The sequence below is a fragment of the Camelina sativa genome, chromosome 3, assembly GCF_030686135.1.
Source record: "Camelina sativa cultivar CO46 ecotype springtype chromosome 3, ASM3068613v1".
Lineage (NCBI taxonomy): Eukaryota > Viridiplantae > Streptophyta > Magnoliopsida > Brassicales > Brassicaceae > Camelina > Camelina sativa.
Window position 1 is genome coordinate 27,779,168 of NC_141882.1, and position 13,019 is coordinate 27,792,186.

A 13,019-nucleotide genomic window follows, 5' to 3' on the forward strand; every position below is an offset into this window, starting at 1 on the left:
AGAATGATCACATTCAAAAGAAAATAAAAGGTTGTTTGTCTGATCAGAGTGCGACTAAGAAATATACAGTGAAGGATGGTCGCCTATGGTTCAAAAACAGTTTAGTAATACCAAAGAATTCAACGGCTAAATCACTGATATTGGAGGAATGTCACACGGGAGTAGTAGGAGGTCACTCAAAAGTTTTAAAAACCGATTAAAAGGATCCAACAGTCATTTTATTGAGAATGATTACTATCGGATACACAGAAATTTGTGTCAGAGTGTGAAGTTTTTCAATGGCACAAGTATTCTACTCTATCACCTGAAGGTTTATTGCAACCATTACCACTACCACAACAGGTGTGGGAGGACATTTCCATGAATTTTGTTGAAGGGTTACCCACTTCTCAAGGTAGGAATGTCATTTTGGTGGTAGTGGATAGATTGAGCAAATACAGCCATTTTCTAAGCTTGAAGCACCCTTTTGAAGCATCTGATGTAGTTAAACTATTCATTAAAGAAGTACCTTCTTAAGTGCCTTTTGGAAGGATTGCTTCAGATTATCAAGCAGAAAACTGAAGTACAACACTGCTTTCCACCCTCAAACAGATGGCCTAACAGAGGTTCTGAATAGATGCTTGACAACATCTCATCCGAATACTTGGCATCAATACTTGTCAAGGGCCGAGTTATGGTTCAATTCGTCGTACCACACCTCTTTGAAGACCACACTGTTCAGAGTTATGTATGGGCGAGACCCTCCACCTATAATGCGATTCGAGGAGCAGTATACTAAGGTTTTTAAGTTGGAATTTATATTGAAGAACATGGATCTAATGTTGGCACAAATCAAGAACCATTTGATCCATGCTCAACAATTGATGAAGAATAACGCTAATAAACACATCAGGGATATTGAATATGATATCGAAAATTGGGTGTTTTTAAAGCTTCGTCCATATAGGCAGCAAACTGTTGCAAAAAGGGCTTGTCAAAAGTTAGCAACTAAGTATTACAGACCTTTTGAGGTAATGGAGAGAATTGGGAAGGCCGCCTATCGACTGAAACTACCAGATGGATCAAAAATTCATTCAGTCTTTCATGTGTTACAACTCAAGAAAGTTTTGGGTTATCATCATCAAGTAATGCCATTACCAGAGACATTTAATGATGCATAGGAGTTGGTAGTCGAACCAGAGGAGGTATTAGAAACTCGATACAATGAAAAGGGGGTGTTAGAAGCCTTGGTTCAGTGGAAAGGTCTTCCTACACATGAGAATACATGGGAGGTAGTATTCAAGTTCTTATCAATAAAGGAGTATTCAAGTTCTTATTAACAAAACGCACGATGGATTTGCCATATGTTCAACGGCATTTTTACGATCATGTTTATCAACTCCGTTAGTCTCCATATGCTTTAAATCCTCAACGGATTTGCATAACGCGGCTTAGAATTTGTTGGATCTCCTGTTTCACCCTCCAAAGATGACCTCTTCTCAACACACTCCACCGTGGAATTTGATCCAAAGTCATAACGTAATCACCACTCTCTGTTGGAGCTCCTCCAAGAGAGGTTGTCGCCATGGGAATGGCCTGTTACTTCATTGTAGATCACACAAGAAACCACTCTAAAGAAGATCTTTCCAAGACTTTGTTTGTTCCTGTCAAAAGCTTATGCACTGGAAAATGGGAGACAAAGAAAACAAGTAACAATGAACAATCATTTACATCAAAATAGAGTCAGCAAGTTGAGAAATTTACAATGACCAAGCTAAATTACATTTAAAACCAATCCAATTCCGAGTGAAGAAATTACCAGAAAGTGTTACAAAAACAACATCAAAAGGAGCAAAATATCAAAACTTTAAGATAATCTAATCTAAATAATTGAGCATTTCCCACAAAATCGAAAAATTAGAAAACCGAGAGGTCGTCACATCAAGGATTCACCTGAAATTTGTAACAGAGTAAGAGACGTTTGTGTCTTCTTTTTAGAGAAGACAAGAAATGAGAATTAAACTTTAATTAACTAGACCTTGTTATTTACATCAACGATAAAATTGAGGTATATAGAAAACAAACAGACACTACTACATCATAATGAGTTGTGTCTCTTTGTACTTGTGACTCTTGAATGAAACGACACAAACCAAAACTTCACGACTTCAAAACGTTGCGACTCTAAAACTCAATTATCGACCAACAGTAAAACTCAAAGAGGAGAACCATGAAATTGAAAGCGACAAATTACCTGGAGACTAAAAGAACACTTCGAATATCGTAATCGACAGTGGTATCTCTACCGAATCAAAGGGGAAATCACAACTACGATAACCGGAACAACAAAGCAATTAGTGGACAGGTAAATGCAAAGTGAAGTTTTTAAAAGAATAAAACAGGGTTTGTTAATTAGGAGTCTCTATATACGAGAGAACAAAGGAGTGTGATGCTTGAACGTAGCAGTTCACAATATATGAGAAATCGAAGGAGTGTGATGCTTCAAGGAAACAGTGTGAACGTGTGGACGATCCTTGGCTGCGAAGGGGTGAGAAGGATAAACTTTTTTCAACCATAAAATCAATTTTCTTTTTATCTAAACCGTTAGATTTTTCTATGACTTCAACAGACCCTTAAAATTTTTTTACCCAGATTGCAATAGCGATGTTGGGATTGAGGCACTGTTGTGATTGAGGCATTGTTGAGGAGGTCGTAGCTGGTGACTCATTCCATGCTACAACGACGCAAATGTCGAGCAGGGTACTCTTATTAGAAAAAATCTTGTAGAGGATTAAACTATAGTTAGACACTCTTTTGTAGAAGATGGAGAGGCTATGAACTTGCATTACTGGTTTCTTGTGGCTGGATCTATGAACTTGCATGAGACATCGATGAGGCCTCTTAAATCTATAAGGTTTATTTTGTTCTCTTGTTTCTACTATTTTTTCAACACCGGCGACGTTAAAATTTTGGCGACGTAGGAGTTCAGAGGAATCATATCGTTGATTTTTTCGTGGAGAGAGAACAAAAAGAAGAAAATGGTGGAGAGAGATTCTTTTTACTTTGGATTTTGCGATTGTTTTAATAATAGGGTCAACTCTCGTAACTTCGTCGTTCACGCTCAACTTTAATAGGATAAAATAGTCATTTTAACTTGTTATTGTGGTATATTAAAAAAGAATGGAAGGAATATGGTATTTTAGAAACTACTGCGAATATGGTACAATTATTAGTTTTCTCTTTTAATTTCTAGAAGCATTTTTTATAAAGATTTATAAATAGGACATTTTTGGAAAGTGGTTTAAGAAAAAATAAATAATTTTGAAATTCTCCCTTAATAAAATGTTATGGTCTCAACAATACTATTTTGAAAAAAAAATTGATTGTATTGAGTGAAGGAAACCGACTTGTCAAGCGATCTAAACCTAATTCATTCTGACGAGTCAACAAATCTAATTCAATCGAATCTAGTTAACAACCCTAAACAAACGAAAAGTTTCGATCAATAACAAAAATCACTAAACATTTTTTTTCCTCTGACCTTTGTAATTCCACTCATTTAATATAGTAATTTTCTGGATTAAAAAAAAAAGATAAAAAATGACTATGAGTTTATTTTGTGAGACGGAATTTGGGCTTTAGAATCCTTCAAAATTTGATTGGGTAAAATATATAACTAGAAAAATATTTGGATTTGTTTTATTAAAGCCTTGACTATTGAGAACCTTTAATGCCAATTTGCCGATCGATAGCCACCAAAGAGATAAATAGAGGAAAGATAGTGAATTAGGGTTTTCGACAAAAAAAAAAAAAATGGAGCAACCAAAAGACAAGATCGAAAGAAAAAGAAACAGAAGAAGAAAAACTTCATCGTCTTCGTTGTCGTCTTCGTTGTCGTCGTCGTCGTCTTCGTCGTCGTCGTCTTCGTCGTCGTCGTCGTCGTCAATATCATTACCTTCCTTACCTCTCGATCTAACCTTGGACATATTCTTAAGGCTGCCAGTGACATCTGTTGTGAGGCTTGGTTGTGTTTCGAAGCTTTGGTCATCACTCACCAACGCGTTGGAAACTCGACAAAATCTTCTACTCTTCTTCAAATCTGGAGTCAGGTTCTTTGTTTTCTCTCTTTATCAACACAATAGGAACCCAAACTCTTTTTATTACTCCTCTTCTCAACCGACCAGTGATTTTTACCATATCACCTCTCCAAGTTATTGTTCATTCACCATCAAAAACGAGTCAGTCCATGGCTTGATCTGCTTACAATATGCAGCAACTCCAGTAGTCTGGAACCCTACTAAGAGAGAGTTTACACCTTTAACCAAACCTAACAAGAGCTGGACGAATATAACAGTCTTTTTAGGGTATGATCCTATCGAAGGTAAACACAAAGTAGTGTGCATGCCGTATGATTGGTATGAATCCGATGAGTGTAGGGTTTTAACATTGGGATCAGCTCAAGAACAATGGAGGACGGTCAAGACCAACTACAAGTACAAACCTTTCACTGGCAATCGCACAGAAGGTTATGGAAATTGCACATGCGTCAACGGTTTTCTATATTATCGAGCCCTTATTGGTCCTGATCGTGTCATAATGAGGTTCGATGTAAGATCTGAAACGTTTTATGCAATGACATTACCATGGGAGGATAAGTATTGGCCTGTGATGATGGTATCTAATCAAGGAAGGTTAGTATGTCTTGGCTCCAGTCATGATAGTGTTTCATTGTGGGTTTTGAAGGATGCACAACAACTCGAATGGTCGAATCATATCTTGTTACCTCTTTCTCACTATGGTCGGGGTTTGAAAAATAAGTTCAAACTAATAGGTATCACTGGTGATGGTGAACTGATTTATGTACCAACGACGGCGCTCAAATCTGATCTTCATATCATATATATCAATCCAATGACAAAAACGTTTCGACGAGTCGAGTACAATGGGATTGCAAATAATGATTTTCGACAACGCTATGGACTTGGAGAGAGACCTCTGCGTGGGATCCAATATTTTCCCAATCACATTGAACCCTTCATATCTTAATAATTCTTTTTCTTTGTTTTCTTCTTATTTTTGTAGTGACACCTTTATTCATTTTTAATCTTTAGTGTTGTCTTTACATTTTAGTTGTAACTTTGAGGCTGTTTTCATATTGTTATGATATATTCTATCCAGTTCTAATTAATTATTACCAACAAAAAGAAATTGCGATCTCTAATTACAAAACATGGATGCACATGGAAACAATAAGCATATACCTTCTTTGAATATGACGATACTATATGTATAGTAGTTAGTAGCTTTAGCTGAATCAAAGAAACAAAAAAATACGAACAATGTAATGTTTCCAGCATTTAGGGGTTGAAAACTTAATTAAAATGCTTTTTGCCATCAAAGTTTGGTTCTTTTTAATTAATTTAATTTATTAGAAAATTTAATCACATCTATTAGAGCACATATGTAAACCATACAAAATCATAGGGTATAAGGTAGAATTTTGAAGGATTTTAGAAAGAAAAAAAAAGCATCTTCCACCGGTCTCTCCATCGTCGGAGGAGCTCTTCTTGCCGGAGCCACAACTCTCGCCGATCACCAGCCACTTCTCCACCGGTGAAGTCTCCGCCGCCGATTTCAACCAGGGGACCTATTTGGTGATCTCATCCTCCTTCTCGAGCGAGCATCTCTTTCTCCATCAGCAATCAATCTGAAACTTTATCTCAGTCTCTTTTACGACGAACCTAAAGCCTCGTTCGTCTCTTCCTGTGAATCAAACCACCACCAGCATCTCTGTTTGGTAAGCTCGCTTCTCCCTCTTAATTTGAATCTCCTGCAGACTCAGCTTCTGCTCTTGCGAATTTCTTCGTCACTTCATGACATGTTTTCTTCGCAATCTCCCTCTGTTGTTTTCGCTTGATTAATTCATTGACCAAGTTTTCTTCTTTCCAGCAAACACAGCTCTTAATGGGGAATGATGCCTTTTTGTACGCAAACCAAACTAAAGGAATCAGAGAAACCAAGTGAGAAAACTAGTAGTTACAAGTCAATGTGGTTGGTAAAATTCATGATTAAACCTTTTGCTTTAGGTGTGAAACTTGACTGTATGAAGTTAAACTTGTCTAGTAGAAGAAGTGCCTTTTTAGTGTGTAAGAATAAACTTGTCTAGTAGAAGAAGTGCCTTTTTAGTGTGTAAGAAAGACATGTAGTGTGTCAGAGAGTTGTTAGCTTGCTTTTGAATATAAGCAGTAAGCTTGTATGAAAAAGATGTTTATCTGATGTATGTTTTTATAATGAGAGAAGTTTAAGAAAAAAGGTATCTTACTCTTTGTTTCATCTCAGAAATTAAAAACAAAGAACAATCTACAGAAAATTCAACAGATAACAAAGAGAATGAGGAGTTTGTTGCCTCAAGATTGACTAGAAAGTCGAAACAATGAGGACGGGGAAAATAATCAATATGATTCAGTGCAGAGTTGTCTATAGTCACAATTAGGCATAAGAGTGGGCACAGAACGATACCTTAGCAACAAAGAAAGAGTCTTTAGGTTCAGAAAAGTCCATTCCAGGGCATTCAACAACTCCAACGTCATTGCCAAGAAAAACACAAGGCAGTTTTGTTGAACCTTTTAACTACTAAAAGTTGAAAACATAACTCCTAGTTTTTTTTTTTTTTTTTTAAATTAATTATATTTATATTTAAACTTAATGGGCCTTCCCAAAAAAATTGGGCTTGGCCTTTGGAATACAAACAAGAGTCCAACAAATACAACAAAAAGAAAATGACGTCGAGGCCATCGCCAAAAAGGTGGATCGGATCCTGCTGACACTCCTAAAGACAGATGCTCGAACTGTATCGCCGGTGGTTGCAAAATCGACGGCGTTGTAGCGGCTTCACCAGGTCGATACCCATGAAGGAAGCAACCAAGAACCGTCAGGTTTTCTTCTCCGGCGAGACCACCTGACCTACTACAAATCTTCCGGCCAGTACAAACAACCGATCTCAGGTCCCGCGAAGTCAAGTCCCGTTCCTAGCAACCTGCTCACTCGGATCTAACACCCCCCTTCTAGCTCTGGCGGCCATCGCTTCTTTTAGGTTGTTACTCTTCAATCCGGTCCGGTGGAGACAAAACTCGTGGCGGTTTACAGACGATGGTGGCTCAAACCATCCTTCATATCCCGGAATCCCACGAGTGCCCAGAAGCCAACCTCCATGGTTAACCACCATGACAACGCAGCTCAACCCTCCTGACTCCCAGCCGACTTCCGCCGCAAACCGCAGCTTGGATTTGGCGGATGAGCCCCGAGAAAACTCCACCGCGAGTCACCGCGACTTGATCAGGAGTTTTTGGATCCGCCAAAACGAAGCCACAGTCGCATCGATTGGGAGCCATAACCACACCTCAGCTGCCGGAGTAGAGAACCACCCACCTCTGTCTTCCTCTTGCAGATCGAAAGCCTACATGAAAGCGCTGCCCTCCTTATATGTCATTCGAAACCAAACCCATCCCACAAAGCAGCGTCTCGGCTAGAGTAAGAAGAACCCTCACCACTCATCTAGAGCCACCAAACCCCCCGGAAGAAGAAGACCGACACACTAAGATTCCATACCAGATCCGCTAGCTCTAACCACAGATTCGATGCCGTCCTCAAGCATCTGCACCGAACCTTCACCAGCAGCCGCCACCAGAGGAATCTTGGCTTCACGCGCCAGGAAACTCATCGGAAGCCACCAACCCGAGTGACCAGACGAAGACGGAGGACCACCTCACCGGAAGAGACGGCGATGACAGAAGGAACAAGGAGAAGAGACGCCCTCTCCGGACCCTAGATCTGAGAGTTGTTGTTTTTAGAGAGAGAAGAGAGATGTTTAGCTAGACGACATCTATAACTCCTAGTTCAAACAATGCATATGTTCATTCTAGAGTTGTACCTTTTTCTAAAAACTTTGTTTTTATATGTTTTTTTTAAATTATACCGTTATATCTATTCATGGTAGAGTTGTATTTTTTCACTATATTTTATTCATATTTTTCTATCACAACTTTTTATTCTAATAGGTATATTTATTTAAATAGTCATATCTTTTGATTTCTCTATATATTCTATCTCTTCATCAACTTTGTCATAATAGCTTTTTAATTGTAGCTCTTTACCATAATTCTTCATAAAATATTTTATATTTCTAATATCTTAAAAAATGTTTTTTTAAACAGTTGCGTTTCTTTACTAAATACTTTTTTTTTTATTATAATTTTTAATTTTGATGGTTGTGTTTTTACTAACAGTTATGTTTAATATTCATGTATTCAAACTATTCTATTACTTTCAAATAATTTCACAATGTATAATTTTAAATTTTAAATTTAATTTATTTTTCTAAAATACTTCCCCGCGATATTGCGGGAGTCTGAGTCCTAGTTTAAATAAAAGCCACCAGAATGATAGAGCTAAACAAAACGAAAAACAAAAAAACAAAACAACAAACAAAATAGCTAAGCCAGCAGAGCGTAAGAGTAGGTTAGCTGATAATTCGTACTTGTTAGGCTCCTTGCTCTTCACAGAATGAAAAGACTTAGAGAGGTCAGCAGATGTATGCCTACGTCGTTCTGGTTCTGGCCTTTTGGGAACTATATCTTCGCCTACTAGCTAGTTGTAAAGGGCTTGACTTGAGTTGCATTGCATCATTAACACTATGATCCGCTACATAGTCTATAGACTTAATATTTTCGCCTACTAGTTGTACAGGGCTTGACTTGAGTTGCATTGCATCATTCTCTACATAGTCTACAAAGACATTAACTCTTAAACGACAATTAGCTCCTCCAACACCTTTGAATTTAACACTTTGGAGAGTGTTCCTTTCGGGATTGAAGTAGAAAACATAAAATGGATTAAATGGATAACCCGTTGACAAAACAATTTCACCAGAAGCAGTCACCCCAACAACGGATAGATTCTGTTTGACCTTAACAACTTCACTCTGATCAGCCGACAAAGAGTAGACATAGTTGGACCATTCAGGCTTCTCGACATCCTCTAGAACCTCATCCTCAACTTAACGGGAAATCCACCAGCATAACCATACTTCAAATCAATCACACATAGTTTCCCCTTGTAGTTTATCAAATCATCAAAACGGCAATTCGGGTCAACGAGCTTGAATTTCTCAGACCTAACATCAAAGCAAACTATCACATTAGACCTTCTTCCATCATAATAATCAATATCAGCTGAGTAATACAAAACACCATCGATGCAAATCCTTTCCCAAAAAGGCTCATGTGTAAAAGGACATCGGATCTTCCTCCACATCAATTCCCCAGTTCCTAGTGTCAAGATATAATGATCTGCACCATTAGAAGCTATAAATTCAGGATTAGTCATGAACAATACCTTGAATTTCTTGTCAATCGGATCAAACCCTAGATAGCTATACGATTCACCTCTAAGTTCAGGTAAGATCACATACTGTCCTGTGAGAGGGTTACATATCACGTGCTTTAGATCTTTATCTTCCCTTGGGATGCGCATATTATGGAAATAAATCAATTCAGAGGCATAGCTGCAGCTGCAGTTGTATCCGCTTGTCCCTTTAGAGAACTTGGTATGAAACTCGGTGGCGGCTACTACGGGAGAAGACGACTTCTCATATGAATTCTGAGGCTGAGGCTGAAGAGTTGAGTAAAAGCTCCACTCACGGTCTTTTGCTACCCCAATTAAGAGACGTGGACGAGCCGAGGACCTAGTTAACAACTCGGTGAAATCATGACGGTGAAATCCTGACCTGATTGGAGCCAAGGACTTCCACAGCTTCGACACGCAGCGGCACCTAGCGATTGATTTTGTAGACAATCTCGAGAATATCTCGAGAATGAGCTCATCTGGAATGGAATCAAAAGTTTTTCCACTAACCATGATCGATCGAACAGGAGATACGTGTAGTTTTTGGATTAGTTGTTTTTTAAAGTTCGACCTATAAATAGATTACCTATTTATTTATCTAATTAGGAGCTGGCACTAACCTAATAAAGGCCCAGCTCTTAAGGCCTTTTTTAGAAGTAAAAGTAAAATATACATTCAGTAGTGCCTCTTGCTGATAGCGCTGAGCCAAGCAAGTGCAGCATCTCTGTAGACTGTATGTATATAGCTGGTTACGTGATCTACAAGACTATTTAACCTATAAAGGTAACTCCAACAATATAAATACTTTAAATTAATGAAAATTATAAGTAATGAACAATAGAAATACTTTAAATTAATGAAAATTTTATTCATCTTCTAAAAAAATACAGCATCAAATTTTGAGTATGACGATCGTGTTATATATGAACAGTCTTCACTTGATGATCTTCTCTAGATGATGTTGATGTGCTCTGTTCTGGTAGGTGTATAGATGTTGCAACATATGTTGTCTTCATAACATCAAACCTAAGATTCTCGACATGCATGGTATACAAAGTAGTAAACTGTATGATCATTTAAGTGAGGACTGTTGCAAAATTTATTTGTTTCAATAATCATCCTGTAAAAACCCGACCGATATCCCCCAATAACCTGCTGTTTTTTTCTTTCTGATTTACGTTTTAACCAATTTTATATCTATATTCTTTAATATATATATTTTTTGTTTCTTGCAGGAAAAATGATTTTGTGTAAGCCTCTGTTGATTTGATCCCATCTTCCAAACATTAAAAATGATATAACACTAAATTCTCAACAATAAGAAAAACTTTTTGAATTATTTTTCTGTTTTATGCCTTTGTGATAAAGGTGATTGATGTGTCATTAACGTTTTATTTGATATGTAATTTAATGATGAAATATTTTTTTAATTCTTTTAACCATAGTGTTCATAAAACATAATATATAATGTTTATTAAATTATTTATTTAGATATACTAAATTTACTATATTTTGTCACTATTTTTCAGTCGAAATAATTTTTGCAACAATTATATTGTCTAATTACGATTTAATAGCCAACAAATGTTTAATAATAAACAGTGTTTAAAAGTATATTGTACTTTATCAAGAGGCATCTCAAATTAGTATATACTGTTGCCATATATTTCATATGTATAATCATATAGGTTATCGCAAATTAAATCTATGAAAATTTCTATGGTAATATATATTTCGTCACAAAATACGTAAGATAATTTAAAATTAACACCATTTTAATTCAATTATTAAAACCTTTTAATTGAATTATTTGTCCTCTTTTAAATATGAGCCATTTAAAAAAAAAAAAAAAAATCTCTAAATATTATGAACGGGAGATGATGAAATCTCTAAATTTTTTAAGATAATACTAGAATAGAATGCTCTTCTCTTTTAAAATTCTAAAATTTTAAAATCCTACCAAATCCTTTAAAATCTAAGTTCAATACCCCTCTAAAAGTCAGCCTTTCTTATCATGGAATTAGGGTTTTAACCCTACTAACTACGTATGCATGCCTCGTGCTCGTGGTAAAGCTTTTGATGAGTGTCTCGAGTTCTAGAATTGGGATCAGCTAAAAAAACATGGAGAACCATCAAGATCAAAAATAAGCATCTTCCTGTTCGATCGTTACAATAATGGGCGATGCATCAACGGTGTTCTTATTACAAAGCCAGCCTTGATCAATGTTGACATTATAATGAGTTTTGATGTCAAGTCTGGAAAGTTTCATGTTATAGAAAATGGGTTAATCCGTGTTGGGGTAAGCTAATACCTTATGAAGGTAAGTTAGCTTGTGTTAATTTTACCACGAACAACAACGCGGATATCACATTGTGGGTTTTGGATAGGACGCTACGAAACATATAAATGGTTGTGCAAACACTTTACTGATCCATATTATCAGCTTTTGAATGAAACTTGCAGAATACATGGTATCACTGATGATGGTGAGTTTATTTATTTACCTTAGGTTCTGAACCCGTTTTGTATTTTATATCATGATCCGGAGAAAAAGAGCTATAGAAAAGTCGAATTTAAAGGACTCATGGATGCTGAATTTAGGCGCAGTAATGGACTTGGAAACACACTTATACATCCGGTCCGTTCTTGCCTAAACATTGAGAGTCTCTTGTCTTTGTAACATTTGATTGTTTTTTTTTCCTTATGAATTGAAACTTAATTGTTCTTTTGTGATTTAATAATAGTAAGCAATATTGCAAAACATAAATGCACTAAGGAGCACCATTCTTATACCTTTTTTGAAGTTTAAGATATTTATATCAGTATGTGATCAGATGTATAGTAGCTCTCATTGACTCAAAAGTATCATATGTATTTAATGTGTTTTTTAGTGATTCACAAGTGAAAGAATCATATATCTGTACAATGAAATGTTTTCCGAACATTCTACGGGTCACAAAGTAGTGTGCTGTGTACATGCCGTATGATTATAGAGAATCCGATGATCAGTGTAGGGTTTTAACTTTGGGACCAGCTCAAGAACAATGGAGAGATGTCAAAACCAACTACAAGCACAGCCCTTTCACTGGCAGTCGCACAGAAGATTATGGACACTGCACATGCGTCAATGGTGTCCTATATTATCGAGCCGATATTGATTATGATCGCCTGATCGGGTTATAATGAGGTTCCATGTAAGATCTGAAAAGTTTGACGATGCAAATTACCATGGGAGGATAAGTATTGGCCTGTGATGATGGTATCTAATCAAGGAAGGTTAGTATGTCTTGGCTCCACCCATGATAGTGTTTCACTGTGGGTTTTGAATGATGCAAAACAATTCGAATGGTCGAATCATATTTTGTTACCTCTTTCTCACTATGGTCGGGGTTTGAAAAACAAGTTCAAACTAATAGGTATCACTGGTGATAGTGAATTGATTTATTTACGAAGGACGGCGCTCAAATCTGATCTTCATATCATATATATTATTAATCCAATGACAAAGACATTTCGACGAGTCGAGTACAATGGGATTGCAGATTATGATTTTCGACAACGCTATGGACTTGGAGACCGGAGAGAGGCCCCTGCGTGAGATCCAATATTTCCCCAATCACATGGAAACCTTCACGTC

General features: G+C 36.8%; 2 pseudogenes; one reads left to right on the top strand and one right to left on the bottom strand.

Annotated features, from left to right (window-relative positions):
• Nucleotides 1-3,792: 3,792 nt before the first annotated feature.
• On the top strand, nt 3,793-5,083 carry LOC104779286 (putative F-box protein At1g47730 pseudogene; annotated as a pseudogene).
• Nucleotides 5,084-8,324: 3,241 nt separating this feature from the next.
• LOC104779287 (putative F-box protein At1g30930 pseudogene) lies at nt 8,325-9,894 on the bottom strand (annotated as a pseudogene).
• Between the last annotated feature and the right edge of the window lie 3,125 nt (nt 9,895-13,019).